Source organism: Schistocerca serialis, chromosome 8 (genome assembly GCF_023864345.2).
Source record: "Schistocerca serialis cubense isolate TAMUIC-IGC-003099 chromosome 8, iqSchSeri2.2, whole genome shotgun sequence".
Taxonomy (NCBI): domain Eukaryota; kingdom Metazoa; phylum Arthropoda; class Insecta; order Orthoptera; family Acrididae; genus Schistocerca; species Schistocerca serialis.
In genome coordinates this window covers 434,139,030-434,154,048 of record NC_064645.1, presented here as the reverse complement: position 1 = coordinate 434,154,048, position 15,019 = coordinate 434,139,030, and the positions used below count along the sequence as shown (strand labels likewise).

General features: G+C 39.6%; 2 protein-coding genes across 8 annotated transcripts in view; one reads left to right on the top strand and one right to left on the bottom strand.

Annotated features, from left to right (window-relative positions):
- The window catches only part of LOC126416675 (fibroblast growth factor receptor substrate 2), a 48,360-nt gene extending 41,696 nt beyond the window's left edge, over positions 1-6,664 (bottom strand). For 3 of the 4 annotated variants that reach the window (XM_050084481.1, XM_050084483.1, XM_050084480.1), the window contains exon 1: positions 6,515-6,661. The gene's annotated coding sequence lies outside the window, so the exon portion shown is untranslated. Of the gene's footprint in view, positions 1-6,514 lie in introns of all 4 variants that reach the window. The other variant, XM_050084479.1, reaches the window with a different exon arrangement.
- Positions 6,665-15,019, top strand: part of LOC126416674 (uncharacterized) — a 213,201-nt gene continuing 204,846 nt past the window's right edge. For 2 of the 4 annotated variants that reach the window (XR_007575492.1, XM_050084476.1), the window contains exon 1: positions 6,666-7,028. The gene's annotated coding sequence lies outside the window, so the exon portion shown is untranslated. Of the gene's footprint in view, positions 7,029-15,019 lie in introns of all 4 variants that reach the window. The other 2 variants (XM_050084477.1, XM_050084478.1) reach the window with 2 other exon arrangements.

Genomic DNA, 15,019 nt, shown 5'->3' with positions numbered 1-15,019 from the left:
GAAAACCAAACAGTCAAAATGTGAGCAGATTAAGACTGTGCACAACAACCAAGATGTAGAAGAAGTTGACTCTGTTAAATTCTTAGGTTTAAATGTAGATCAAAATTTGAACTGGCAGCACATATTGAATACCTGACAAACAAACTGAGCAGCTTTGCATTTGCATTGCAAATATTATCAACTGCAACTGACTTGGACACACGAAAAGTAGCATATACAAGCTACTTTGAATCCATTATTAGCTATGGTATTGTTTTTTGGGGTAACTCGACAAACCTAGTGTGGATACTAAAAATACAGAAAAAAATCACTGCAAATATGTGCACTGCAAATCACAAAGAACAATGTCAACCATTATTTAGAAAACTTAAAATATTAACTCTGCCATCTTTACACATACATGAGATTATTATATTTTTGTACACCAGACATGAATTATTTGAGGGAAACCATTTTGTCCATTCACATGATACCAGAAACAATGAAAATTTTATGCTCCCCCACCCACCGCCTCAGACTGTATACCCAGGGACCTCAAAACATGGGAATGAAAATTTGTAATAAATTAAAAGGAAACAAGTTGATGCAGATGAATTTAGGTTCACTTAAAAGAAAGCTATATGAGGTGCTGCCACTGAAGTGTTATTACTTAGTGGATGAATTCATGCGGGACAAACTGGAAATTTAAGCTGGATACAATGTGTTACATATTCCAAGAAATACCCTTATAGTGTTATTATTTATTGTAGTGCTATTATTTATTAATGAAAAAAATCATTGTTAACTATATTATAAATTTTTGACATGTCTCCTATACACAAACCAAATGGATTGCAAATGTACATCATACATACACGAGATGAATAAAACACAATTCACAAATCCTCTTAGCTACTACATTCTGACCTACAACTATCTCACTTCTGAAGGGCAAATCCATTACAGTGTCATCAAGGATGCTCTCATGGCACCATTCTATGCCAACATATTTATGGGCCATCTGGAGAAATTCTTCCACTCCAGTCAGCACCTAAGCCCCCTTGTCCAGTTCAGATTCCCTCATGACACTTTGATGATATGGACTTTTGCCACGGGCAATCGTTACTCTTTCCTTCACAATCTCAACACGTACTCCCAAATACACTTCCCCTGATCCTTTTCTCAAGTCAACGAGCCACCTACTCAGATATAGATCTCCATCTCTCAGATGGCTCAATAAACACATCTGTTCCATGTTAAAAAAAGTCTCTTCCTTACAGCATCACCACCATGGATGCCAAATTTGCAGTGGAAACCAGAAGCTGTCAAAATATACTGATAACCTTACAGTAACCTACCAGCTCATCGATAAACAAATCTCCCATGCCATCTCCACACTGGACACCAGCAAACCTGTTAACCAGCCACCAACCAGCATCCCTCTAATCACTGTGGTCTTGAAAAGCTCAGCCATATCCTTCAGCAGGTTTTTGACTGCATCTTACCACCACATCACCCAAAGCTGTGTTCCACTGTCCACTCAATCTACAGAATATTCTTGTCCATCCCTATTCCAATCCTGCTCCCAGTGTTGCAACCCACGCGTCATTCTCTTGCAGACGACCCAGATGCAAGACCTGTCCTACATACCCAACACCCCTCCTATTGCAGTCCAGTCACAACAATCTCCTGCACAGTAAAAGGCAGGGCCATGTGTGAAAGTAGTCATGCTGTATATCAGCTACGCTGCAAGTGCTATACAGCAGCACTGTCTATTCGCACGAATGACCACCACCGAACTATGGCAAACTGAAAACTTGATCATCCAATTGCCAAACATGCTGCGCACCAGAACACAAATGACTTCAACAGATGTTTCACTATGCAAGTAATTTGGATACCCCCTTTCCATGACTAGTTTCTCTGAACTACACTTGTGGGAATTGTCTCTGCAAAATAGCCTGTACTCATGCAGTCCCCCTGCCTACACCTCTGATATGTCATTTCCACTGCCTCACACTAGCTTTTCCCTTGTCTCTTCGGTCACACAGCTCCTTCCCCACCCAGATCATATATTGCCTTCTCCCCCCCCTCCCCCAAGTGAGCATTCTCTCCCTCTCCTCTTTCTTTCCCTTATCCCTTATCCACCCTTCTCCTTTTCTCTCCTCTCTAACTGTCTCCATCTCATCTCTGCCTTCCTCTTCTTACTTCCCATATCACCTCCTCTCTCTACCTTTTATATGCTCTACCCTTCGAACTATTTTCATCTTGCTGTGCAGCTGTGTGTCCTTCTCTACCTCCTCCCTACCTACATCGCCCAGCCAACTGCTATTGATAAGGAACAGTTGGTCTTGCCATGGCCATAGACATTTGTGTTCGGGTGCCTGTGGGGTTATGTGTATGAATGTGTGTAATTCTACTAGAAACAGACAAAAGCTTCAAAGGAAGTATAAACAGTTTTCAGTAGTGTGTTTCTATGTGCCACACATCAATCAGCAACAGGTAAGTAGTTTCTTTTCCTTTACTTTGTGTAAAATATTTGTTTTGTGTTATTTATAAAAGTCATGTATAGTTTCTACATCAAACAATCGAAAGTCCAGGTCAGGATAAAAACAACACGGTAAGGAGGGAGTAGCCACGTATGTGTGAGTTGTTGTGTGAATGCCCTTTGAACTATTTTTGTCTTGCTGTGCAGCTGCTGAGTCATCTGTGGGAAGACCTGCCTCACACTATCCCACTACCTCCTAGTCTCATGTGTCCTTCTCTACCTCCTCCCTATCTCCAACCTCCATCGCCCAGCAAACTAACTAACTAAATAATGTGTGAAGGGTCTATGTCTGAAGAGTGAGTCAGTCCAAAAGGTTATTTATTTCAAATGTTCTTTTCACTGTGCCTATCTGCAACTCAATGCATCATCTATGTGGTGTGTAACAACCTATCTTTCCCATATACTGTCGCCACACAGTTTCTAGTATATTACATACTTGGGGCAACTGCCTGTACTTATTCAGTTTCACAGAAAATGGGGCTCACTTTTCTCATATCCATAATGAAGATGTGTGATTAATTATCTCTGTACCAACTAACATTTGTTCTTGTGGGTTCTTTGGTGGGAAGGACTGTTGAGTGCTAATGTGTTCTGGCTATTAATAAAAATATATGTAACTTATTATTCTAAATATATTACTGAAAACATGTCCACATGTGGCACCTGTAGGCATGGAGTGGCCCAGTAATGATCAATTTATCCACACACAACAGTCTCATGATTATGTGGGTAAATGCAGACTCGACAGTGCATGGATAACCAAAAACACGGGTAATCCAACATACATTCGTTTACAAATAAAAATGATGATGATGATGATGATAATAACAATAATAATAATAAAAGCTACATGTCACACTTGAAAGACCACAGCATTACTCGTCAGAAACAACACATTGAAAACTTCCAACTTTGAGCTTCTGGGAAATGGAATAGACAAACATAAAAACACAGAATCAGGCACAAATATCTCACGTGGGTAGAGTCCCTGCATTTATCTGAAGATGAAATGTGAAAAAACAGAAAAATATTTCAGAGATATCTGGCGGTGGAATTGGGGCCCGCATTGTCTTCCAGCGGCAAAACATTAATCATATGCGTAAGAGTGTATTCTAAACAAAAATATCTGTGCTAATTATAACAAAATATTTCAGGTTGTTTTTTCTTCCAAGGATCACCAATATCCACAGATAATCCGTAAACTGGATAACCCACATCCAGATAATCAGGAACTTGGTGTTAAATCTTTTTACAAAGAAGACAACTCATAATCTATCTTTGAAGTAATGTTTACCAGTCAATGCAAAAAGAATGGAAATAAGATAGTTGTGTTAGATTCACTGCTTCTTAAAGCCTTATTTATGCACTTCTTTCTTTTTAAACAAAAGGGCTTCACAGTTACTTAATTCAATTCACTGCACACTCTGCACAGATCTTCATGTGACAACTGATACAGAGACTAACAAAGGTACAATTAAAATATTTTATAAACTATGACATTCATGTGAAACAGACTGATGCAGGCATTTAAAAATGAGTAGCCTATAAGAAGGTCATACAATTATTTTTAGCACTTCTCATTTTATTGGTTATACATATGTTTTACCTTTTCATCAAAAAAGCTATATAATAATCTTTAAAGCAAAATGAGATTGACTGAATGCACTGTTTCTGGACATTGGATATGACCCATGATGTAATGGTGATGTGAGTGACATACATGTGTACAAACACACAGAGCACAGAACACTGACAATATTTCCTTTGCATCTATATTAGTTTTTTGAATGTAGGCTGTGGTGACAGATGTGTCTGTTGCATAGCCCTAAGTCTAGACCAGACGGACAGGTGACAGTTTAGCGATGAGTTGGCAAAGCTAACAAATGTGAATATGCAATCTTAGTTAAGATGACATACTGATCAGTAACATAGTCCGAGGTCTAGGTTACTGTTAGCTGACAGGGAGCAGTTTAATTGGCAGTTGATGAAACAGCATTGAAGGCTTCAATTAACCTGCAAAATTATCCAAAGTTAAGGTGAATAGAATTCCCACTCATTGCATAAGATTTGCAAGATGCTATTACATAAACAGCTAATTTGCAACAATTCTGAAAAAGTTTGAACTTAAAAGTAACAGGGGAAGAAACACCAGACAAACAACATTGTGATAGGAAGCAAATGAAAGATGAAGATACATGAGAGCAAAAGTGAAGTAAATAAAATAGTAAAAGTTGATAAATCTTGTAATTTAGCAGACAACAGCAGATGTCACATGGAAATTTTAACAAGATTAGCAACAGCAAAAAGTGACTTCAATGAACCAAGGACAAGTAAAATGTTCAGACTGGAAAAGAAAAAAACTATTTGTTGAGATTATCATCTTGATTGTTCTGTATGACTGTGCAAGCTGGACACTGTAGATGACAAGCAAAATGGGCTTGGTAATAATGGGAATATGGCTTTAGTGAAGGCTAATGATAAGTAATCCAAGACAAAGAATATCGGTAAAGTTACATAGTGGATCCATCTTGCATATTTTGTGGTTTATGTACAACATATGTAGCCTAAATACCAAAACATTCAAGAGATATCTGTAAGTTATGTAACATAGGTTTTATAAATTTACCTTGCTGTTTTAGTTTTTTGTAATCGAAAGTGCATTTATATGGTGTGAACACAGACAAGTTACCTTACAGATTAATGTGTTACCACGACCTTTATTTAACAGTCACATTCATTGTCTTTGCCAACTGTCAACCAAATTATTATCTTCCCACTTAACCAAGACCTCAGTCTACACAAGAGATGGGTCTGTCATAAACATCACGATTTCAGGGAGAGGGAGCACTATCACTCTAGGGGGGGAAAAAAAACTAGCCCAATGAAAAAGTTTTGAAGAAATTAATGAGTATTGTAATCTCTCTGGAACTGCTGAAAAAAGGTAATTCAACTTGACACACAATAAGTTATTAACAAATACATTGGATGGAAAAAATATAGGAGGCATGAAAGAGGAGGCTACAACAGGAAATTGCAGTGGATATACTGGAGATAGCAAAGTGTCAAAGTTAATGAGAAATGAAGAGGGCGGGAAAAAAATGTAAAGGCAGTTGCAAGAACAGGCCAAAGCCATTAGAAGTTAATGACAATGATGTAACTTGACACTATATGTCACTGCTGGTATCAGTACACAGCAAAATTTTTATTACGTTTGATCATTTGTAAGCCATCCTACATATGTTGGGAAGAGTCAATAACAGAGCGAGTGAAAATGCGATGACATCATCTCAATAAATATACAAGTTTACAGTTTAACAATATTCATCAATAACAAACATTACTTGGACGTTAAATAGGTTTCTAGGTAATACAACAATGTCAGGTTTTCGCCACCGTGTCCTAGACACACGAATTCTTATGGTATGTTGCTTCGTGGTTCTCTATGTCTCATTACAAATATGTCGCAACTGGCTGTTTCATATAGAAAAGAAAACACTCCCTTTACGTAAACATGGAGAAATTTGGATAACCCAGAAGTCGTCGTATGCCTGTTATTGTAAACCGCTATTAATTTTCTGCCTGCTGCTGCAGACCTGTTCTACGCGTGTTAGGATTATGAATTACTGTCAGATTTCAGGAAAAAAATCTGCAATGCACAGTTAAAAGATTCCAGCGCTATCTTAAATTTATAAGTACTCATTGGTAAGGCTGTTTTCGAATATCTATAAATGACATGAGCCTGCTACTCGTGAGGTTTGAACTTATATGTCAGCAAATATTATTATCGGGAGAAGCACTGCCTAGCAATAAGAACTTGTACTTAGCTTAGCCGATTTGCGCCTGAGTTTATAAATAATGTTCAAGATATACTGCATTTGAAGCTACGTCGCAATACAAAGCTACTTTTCATAATTAATTGCTGTACCAGACAATCTAACGCAACAAACCAACTCTTAATTATCCCAGATAAATATAAATTGTAATTACCAAATCGTACATGTCGACAACATTTTCTTGACTAGGTGCTTCGTTCGGGCAAAAATGATAAAATTCGTGAAACACTGCGTACAAACATGATCCACAACTTTGTATAGAAAACAAACACAACAAAGATGGTATCCAAACTGATGGAACTCATTCGAGTGTCTTTTGTTACTAGTTGTTGACGCAGGCCTGTGCGAATGTAGTGGGAGGGCAGCTGTGGTTCAAACAAGAGATTTTGAAAGAAGTGGACAATAAATTTGTAAAAACACTAACGTCTTATTATATAGTAAAGAAGAATTGAGTGTTTTCCGTGACATCTGTAACGATATCTGAAGTTTCATCGGAGAACCTTAAATAATAGTGCGTTTAAAATTTGCAATATTCACTGTAAGCCGAAGGAAATGGTTAGTGAACTGCAAAAACCAAGAAGAACGAGAGGTACTCCTCTATATAAAATACGCAGTTACTTTGCTCTCAGTGTTTTGGGAGTTGCTTTTGTAAGCGGTTTCTTGTTTCAGTAAGTAACTATGTGTACATGAAAATTTTAGTAAGTGAAACGTAGACGAAAGTCCAATAAATTATGTCCAGTTCTCTCATGAAACAGTGATAATTTGTTTGTTTTGGTCCGTGGGTTACATGATGTCTGCCGAGTCTTCTTATTAATATTTACATATGACCATAATGGCCAGTCATTCTGCCGAAATCGTTCGTGTTTTTGGTTGTATATATATAAACACACACATTCAAACTTCTAGTTGTAAATATGTATAGATACATTAGTGTACTTTTATTTATTAATCCCCTTTTTTGAGAATGGCTATATTTCATGCTTCCATCAACCCAAACAACAAGTTTTTTTAAGTAGAACATTACACTTTATTCAGAAACGTTGAGAACAAGGTAAGTATTAGTGAATCTTTTGGATCCTGTTAGTAAGTCTTTCCTCTGGCAGGACGTTACTTATTTGTGTGTGCAGCATGATGTACATACTGTGATCTGCGATGTTGAGAAAGAAGTATGGAAAAAATTATTTGTTTACAGCCATGTCATTTATCTGTAACTATTTCATATTTCCAAGCAAATTTTCATTACAGTTATGGAGATCATAGTTTGGGATCCCCTTTCAGATAGAAACTTGATAAGGTGGGCTTATTACTTTTGTGGTTAGACGTAACGCGTACCAATGGGAGGCTGCGCAGAGGGGATGTGGAAGGGAGAAAGAAGGAGAAAGGCAGGTATACTCGTGGGCACAGAAAGGATGTGGAAGCAGGCATCGAGGGGGAGGGAAGGGTGGGGGTTATAGGAGAGAACAGACCCAGAGAGGGGGAAAGGAGAATGAAGGTGTACTCTGGGGATAGACAGTTTGCGGACAAGTACTAGACAAAGCTGTGGCCAGGGCATTTCCGAGGATGTGTTGTAGAGGAATTCTCACTTGAAGTTGTTAAAGTAAAACACACCACGTTGTGTGGCATGCTTGGCAACTGGGTGATCCAGCTGTCTCTTGACCACAGTTTGGACTTTCATGTGGACAGACAGCTTGATAGTGATCATGCGTACATAGAATGCCGCACAGCGGTTGCAGCTAAGCTGCTACACCACATAGCTGCTTTCCCAGCTGGCCCTCCGTATGTTGGTATCGAATATTCCTGTTACAGGCTTGGAATAGGTGGTAGTGGGGAGGGTGTATGGATCAAGTCTATGGATATGAGCCATGGGGCAAGGGGCTGGGAGCAGGGGTTGAATGACAGAAATGCCAACTAGGCCTATTATGGTTTGTCCATAACTGTCACTGAGTTATCACCTTAATTATGGAGTTATGGGAAATTACTAAACAATTATGGTAATAGACAATTTACAATTCTATGTTTTAAAGAAAAATCATAACAGATACTATTTACATTTTTATAATCATATGCTCTAAAATTTTTATAGATTTCCTTCCTGAGTACATAGTAAACCTGTCTGCAAATGATTTTTGCCACTACGGCTGACTAAGATGGGTTATGCTGAGTTATGATGAAAATTTTTCATTTTGCTTGTTTTAGCTTACTACTAATTTCAAACCAAGTTATGTCACAATGTTCAAGGCATTTGTATTGGAAAATTACAGAAGTGTTTCAAAATCATCCTTGACATTTAGTAAACTAATTTTTAGCATTTTCCACTTGACCTAATTTCTTCATTTATGGTAGTTTTGATTCCTAGGAAATCTTTATTTAGGATTGTAAAGTGTCTAAAATATAATGTTTGAAGTCCTAAATGAGGCTTTCTGATTTTTAAAATTTCTCGGGGGGAGCCCCTGGACGCCCCTCCATTTTTGCCATGTGATTAAAAACAGTCTCTTCTCTATCTTGGAAGCTATGAAACAGGGATGGTCAAGGACACTGTGCGGGTTGAGTGGGCAGCAAACACCCCTGTGGGATGGGCGGAGAGGATATCTCTCATTTCAGGGCTCGAGCAGGGATAGTATAAACCCTGGTGGAGAAAATGATTCAGCTACTTCAGTCTGGAGTGGTACTGAGTCACAAGGAAGGTACTCTCTTATGACTGGTCAGTGGGTGTGTGGAACACAGTAGGTGACTAGGAAGGCCAGGTGGTGAGATCTGTTTCTGGATAAGGTGGGGAGAGTAATTTCAGCCTGTGAAGGTCTCAATTCGGCCATTGGCATATTTGAAGAGGGGCTGTTCGTTACTGCAGATGCATTGGCTGTGGGTGGTTGGGCTACATGCTTGGTTTGGAATGGATAGCAGCTGTTGAAGTTGAAGTTGGTTGGTGGGTTTGATGTGGATAGAGGTCCTGCTGGAGAGTTCTCTAAAACACAGTTCAATATTGAGAAAGTGATGTGATCTGAGAATGACCAGATGAAGCAAATGGTGGAGGTGTTTAGGGTCTGAGGTATTGTGAATAGGTTCTGCTAACACTCAGCCCAAATCATGAAGATGCTAGCAGTGAATCTAAGCCAGGTGAGGGGTTTGGGATTCCGGGTGGCTAGGAAGAATTTTGTATGTGACCCATGAGCAGGATGGTGCCATATGGCTGCCTGTAGTTGTATTGAAAATTGGTTTATTGGTGATATCTTCAAAGGAGAAGTAATTGGGGGTAAGGATATAGGAAGGAGTCAGTTGGGTGTAGGGAAAGGTAATGTTGAATGGTGGGAAGGCCATGGACATTGGGGATGTTATTTTAGAGGGAATGACTGTGATGATTAGGGAACCACTTGGTAAAGTTACAGGAACTCTGAAGAGTCGGTAGAGGAAATGGTTAGTGTCTTTTATGTTAGAGTTATGTTCCAAGTAAGAGGTTGAAGTTATTGGTCCACAAAGACAGAGATTGTGATTGTGGAGGTTTGTGACCTGTTGTGTCTGGCTGTGCTATGGATCAGTTTGTCATGGCATCTAAGATTTCTTATTCACATTTGTTGACTTCACTAACACAAAGCCTGTCATTTTCCATGCTAACATAGACCTTGGGCTATGTTACAGATCAATCTGCCACCACAACCTACAGTACAATAACTAATAATGACGAGAAACAAATATTGCTATGTACTGTTTTCTTTTTGTTTGTACATGTACGATGTCCCACTCAACACCAACATTAACATACTGGACAAAGCTGACATCTGGTATGAGTAGCTTCAGTTGACCCAAAAAATAAAATCTTAAAAACATACTTACCAAACAAAGTCAGTCAACATACAAATCTAGCAATAGCAAAAATAACATGTCATTACAATCTGTTGAATGGCCAGTTTAAGAGTTCCCAAACCAGGAATCCCTCTGGATAGAATGCCACATGTTGTTCATTTGAGTTTTGATTGTCATCGTGTTAATATGGTTTTGAGTTTAGGTAGTTGGTGCGGTAACATGAGTTGTGGAAATGTTTTCAGTGAGTTATTAAGTTTTTTTGTTTACGTGTTTTGTGTCTTTGTTAGGTCTGATTAGTTTGGGGTTTGTTGTACAGAAAGAAGTATAATTTTTATTGCCTTTTTGTTAGGTGTAGATATGACAGTGAAGTTCGTGAGTGTATCATTACATTCTGCATTGGGTGGTGATACAATGTTCGTCATAAAGTTTCTGCAGATATTTGGTCTTGATGCTGAGTATGTTGGGTTTCACATTTGTAGTGACAACATGAGGTTGATGAGAGTTCCGTCAGCTCGGACCGGGGACACTTATATGTGGCATTGTCAGCACAACAGTATCTGGCAGTTGACAAGATGTGGTACCTGGTTCGATAAATCTAGGTTGGCCATGAGGCAGATTGTCTTGGTTACTTATTATTTTTGCTATTGGTCCTCAGTAAGTTTTTGTGTGCTTGAGACTGATGCGAGTGAGAGAACTGTCTTGGATTGGTTTTCATTTTGTTGAGAGGTTTGTTCGGAATACATGAAGTATAGGGTGCAGTTGGGTGGGCCGGGGCTGTTGTTGAAATTGATGAATCACATTTTGGTATGAGGAAGTATGGGAGGGGCAGTTGTTGGATAGGTGTGTGGGTGGGTGGGGGGGGGGGGGGTCCATTATTTCAGGGGGTGTGTATGGTGGTTATTTTTTTTAGAGTTTTGCAGGGTTGTAGTAAGAGGGAACTGTGTGTCTGATTGAGGAATATATTCAGGAGGGTAGTACTGTAATTTCTGATGCATATTTGTCTTACAGTAGTTTGGGGAAGATGGGCTACAATCTTAACCACAGTATTGAGTTGAAGGAATACGACACTGGGGTTTGCACTACCAGGCCAGAGGGGTTTTGGAGTACAATTAAATCAGTTATAGGGGGGGGGGGAAGAGGTGCTCTTCCAACATGCAGTCTCACTGAGATGAGTATTGTTGGTGGAGGAGTGCCCTGAGAATTTTTGTATTTTTCACGTGTTTTTTGTGCTGTGGAGAGGATGTAGGCCAAGTGTGTGTGTGTGTGTGTGTGTGTGTGTGTACACGCATGTACGCGCGTGTGCATGCATGCATGCATCTGTGAGTGTGGTGGTCAACCTGATGGTATTGCCAGAGGCTTTTGTTGGAAAGTAATTTTTGTTTCATTTTTTTTTTTACAGTAAATGTGATGTTTTTGTCTGTTATATATTATGGTAGATCAGTTGTGTTTTAATTGATGTAGTGAATATGGGAAGTTTTTGGTTTTTGAGTTGTTGGGCTTTTGGTTCCACTTTTCGGAGTTGTAGGTGTTGGTGCTTTGGTATTGTTAGCTGGAGTTGAGTTGTATAGGTCAAGAGAAATGTCCGATTTTGCGTTTTGGAGTTGTAGGTGTTGGCTTTTTGGTGTTGATAGCTGCAGTTGAGCTATATAGCTCAAGGGAAATGTTTGATTGCACTTTTCGGTGTTGTAGATATTGGTTTTTTGATATCGGTAGGTGCAGTTTAGGTATGAAGGTCAAGAGAAGTGTCCGATTCCTGCGGTTTTGTTGTTGTAGCCGTATGTTGTAATTAAAATTTTTTTTTTTTGGATATTATTTGTTTTGGGATGGTGTGGTGTTTTTTATTGTTCTATATTTAGCTTGTTCCCATCCTAAACCCCCACTTTTCCACAGTTATCTCATCACTTTAATTGTGCTTTTGGAGTGAGACATTATTGTATCATTTTTACTTTTTGTTTGTGTTTGTTGGCATGTATGTGTGGTACTGTCATTGTTGCCATTTTGTATTCACTTGAAGTAGCTGTTTCTGCCATATTGATATCATGGTTCAAAGCAGATGGGCGGAATCATATTCCTCCGTAGTACCGTGTTCACTTGTGTAATGAATGATGGCATGGTCACCATATTGTACAAGCTCGAAACAGGAGTGTCTTCCATCTTGATGATTGGATGGGTCAAAGCTGACACATGGTATTGCAATCTTCTGCTATGCCAGAACCTGTTACAAACTCTGTCAAATCCTTTTAAAGCTCCAGAATGATGCTCTTTAGTTGCCTCTCCCCACTTCTAGTGTAATGTGTCTACTATGTAGCCTACTAAGAATGTTCAATCAGTTGGCATTTATGTCCTTAAGTAAATGTAATTTGTTGTATGTTCTGTAGATATATATGTGTACTGGTATTGCTGTTACTTGACAACCACAAATGATAGACCCACAAGTCAACCGAAACCTGCCTTCTAAGCAAACCTAAAACATTGCTACTATAGTAGAGTCAGCGAAAGAAAATCAGCGACAGCTAGCAGCATCATTGTCAGCTTTCAGCTGTAAAGTGCAAATAACTGGAGGTGAAAATAATAAACATTTATAGAACTGCGGCAGCACTAAGACATTGCTGTAGGTGCAGGCCCTATACAGAATCTCGTTACGTGGTTGGTAGACGTACACTATGTGATCAATAGTATCCGGACACCTGGCTGAAAATGACTTAAAAGTTCGTGGCACCCTCCATTGGTAATGCTGGAATTCAGTATGGTGTTGGCCCACAATTAGCCTTTGTGACAGCTTCCACTCTCGCAGGCATATGTTCAATCAGGTGCTGGAATGTTTCTTGGGGGATGGCAGCCCATTCTTCATGGAGTGCTGCACTGAGGAGAGGTATTGATGTCTGTCGGAGAGGTTTGGCGCAAAGTCTGCATTCCAAAACATCCCATAGGTGTTCTGTAGGATTCAGGTTTGGACTATGTGCAGGCCAGTCCATTACAGGTATGTTGTTGTCATGTAACCATTCTGCTACGGGCTGTGCATTGTGAACAGGTGCTCGATCGTGTTGAAAGGTGGAATCGCCATCCCCGAATTGCTCTACAGCACTGGGAAGCAAGAAGGTGCTTTAAACATCAATGTAGTCCTGTGCTGTGATAGTGCCACGCAAACCAACAAGGAGTGCAAGCCCCCTCCATGGAAAACACGACCATCCCATAACACCACCGTCTTCGAATTTTACTGTTGGCACTACACATGCTGGCAGATGAGGTTCACAAGGAATTCGCCATACCCATACCCTGCCATTGGATAGCCACATTGTGTACCATAAATTCGTCGCTCCACACATTTTCTCCACTGTTCAATCGTCCAATGTTTACGCTCCTTACACCAAGCGAGGTATCGTGTGGTATTTACCAGCATGATGTGTGGCTTAAGAGCAGCCGCTCGACCATGAAATCCAAGTTTTCTCACCTCCTGCCTAACTGTCATATTACTTGAAGTGGATCCTGATGCAGTCTGGAATTCCTGTGTGATGGTGTGGATAGACGTCTTTTTGTGGTGTTTTTTCCACATTTTATCAGAGACACTCTCGAGCTTTGTCGTCGTCGGTGGCAGCAGAAGTAGTAAATCGCCATCGTAGCGTATTGTACATTACGACCCTTTTCAACTGCTGTTGGCAGTCTCTGTCAGTCAACAGACGAGGTCAGCCTGTATGCTTTTGTGCTGTGTGCGTCCCTTCACGTTTCCACTTCACTATCACATTGTAAACAATGGACCTAGGGATGTTTAGAAGTGTGGAAATCTCATGTACAGTCGTGTGACACAAGTGACACCCAATCCCCTGACCATGTTGGAAGTCCATGAGTTCTGCGGATTGCCCCATTCTGCTCTCTCATGATGTCTGATGACAACTGAGGTCTCTGATATGGAGTGCCTGGCAGTAGGTGGCAGCACAATGCACCTGATAATGAAAAATTTATGTATTTGGGGGTGTCCGGATACTTTTGATCACATAGTATTGCTACCCAAAGCAGCTGCACCAATCTCACTGCAGCTGCCAGAGATCTTCCTTTGCCGACCCTGCTATAGGTGGGGTACAATTTCTGTCTCGTTCTTTTTTTCAGATCCACACACACATTGTCAATTCTACATACATTCTCTTTGCTATAGGTTCAAAGTTTTCTTGTTTCCTTACTTTTCATTGTGAAGCTCCTTTCCTCTCTGTACTCTGCTCCTTTTTAGTGTCTGATTTATACACCATTCTTCCTAAAGAGAATTGTGAATTGCAGTTTTGTGGCTGGAATGAAAGTGTCTTCTCACTTCTTTGCCAGTGTAACTGGTTCTGCGTCCCTGCTTGACAGAGATTATTAGTATTATTTTTATTGTTTTATCATCATTATCATCATCATCATAATATTTATCAGTATTTCCTTTTATGTTCTTTATGTAATTATTATAGAACCTTCTTATCTTATCCCAACTGTTTATCCAAGTATGCAAAACACGAAATAATTTTTTGCTCTCAGTATTGCTGCCAGAAGTTCTTTCATTGCTCCTTGAAGGGATTTCTTATAACTAAGGACTTTTTTTTAGCCTTATGCCTCTCACAGGTGAGAGTATGGCAATCCTGATGGTAAACTGCTGAAGCATTCACAACAAAGTGTCAGAGTTTGAAGAACTCATGAAAAGCAGTGAAGCTCACATAATACTAGGTACGGAAAGCTTGTTGAAACCTGAAATTGATGGCAGTGAGATTTTTGGGCAAAATTTAAGTGTGTATCAAAATGATAGCCAAATGGGAAATGAACGTGGTGTTTTGTTGCAGTAGACAAGTAACTCAAATCCACTGAGGTAGAAATTGAAGCAACTCATGAGATTGTT